Raw genomic sequence first — 372 nt, 5'->3', positions numbered from 1 at the left:
CCGTAGTAAATAGGGGAGCAACTGCAAGGGGGCGGCACTGGAGCTCTGGCAGTTTCTAACGCCCCCTGGCTGATCCGCCGGCTACCCGTGGCCCTGGAGCCGCGGGTTGCCAGCCGGCATTAGGCTGGATCAACCAGGGGGTGTTACTACTGTCTAGGCCGTATCTGACCTGAAGGCCGGAGTTTGCCGACCCTTGTTCTACAAGTACCTTTTCCCATTTTAAAATGATCCACAGAGCTAGTAAAACAAAACTGAACACCATCAACAGTTGCCAACATAAGCTGGCAGGACTTGCTACTGTCTGATTTTGGAGTTTACAGACATTATTAAGCAAAAAAGAAAGTTGCTCTTTATATGCGGATAGCAATTAAA

Source organism: Pyxicephalus adspersus, chromosome 7 (genome assembly GCF_032062135.1).
Source record: "Pyxicephalus adspersus chromosome 7, UCB_Pads_2.0, whole genome shotgun sequence".
Classification (NCBI taxonomy): domain Eukaryota; kingdom Metazoa; phylum Chordata; class Amphibia; order Anura; family Pyxicephalidae; genus Pyxicephalus; species Pyxicephalus adspersus.
The sequence above is the reverse complement of the archived record's forward strand: the minus strand, read 5'-3'. Positions refer to the sequence as shown.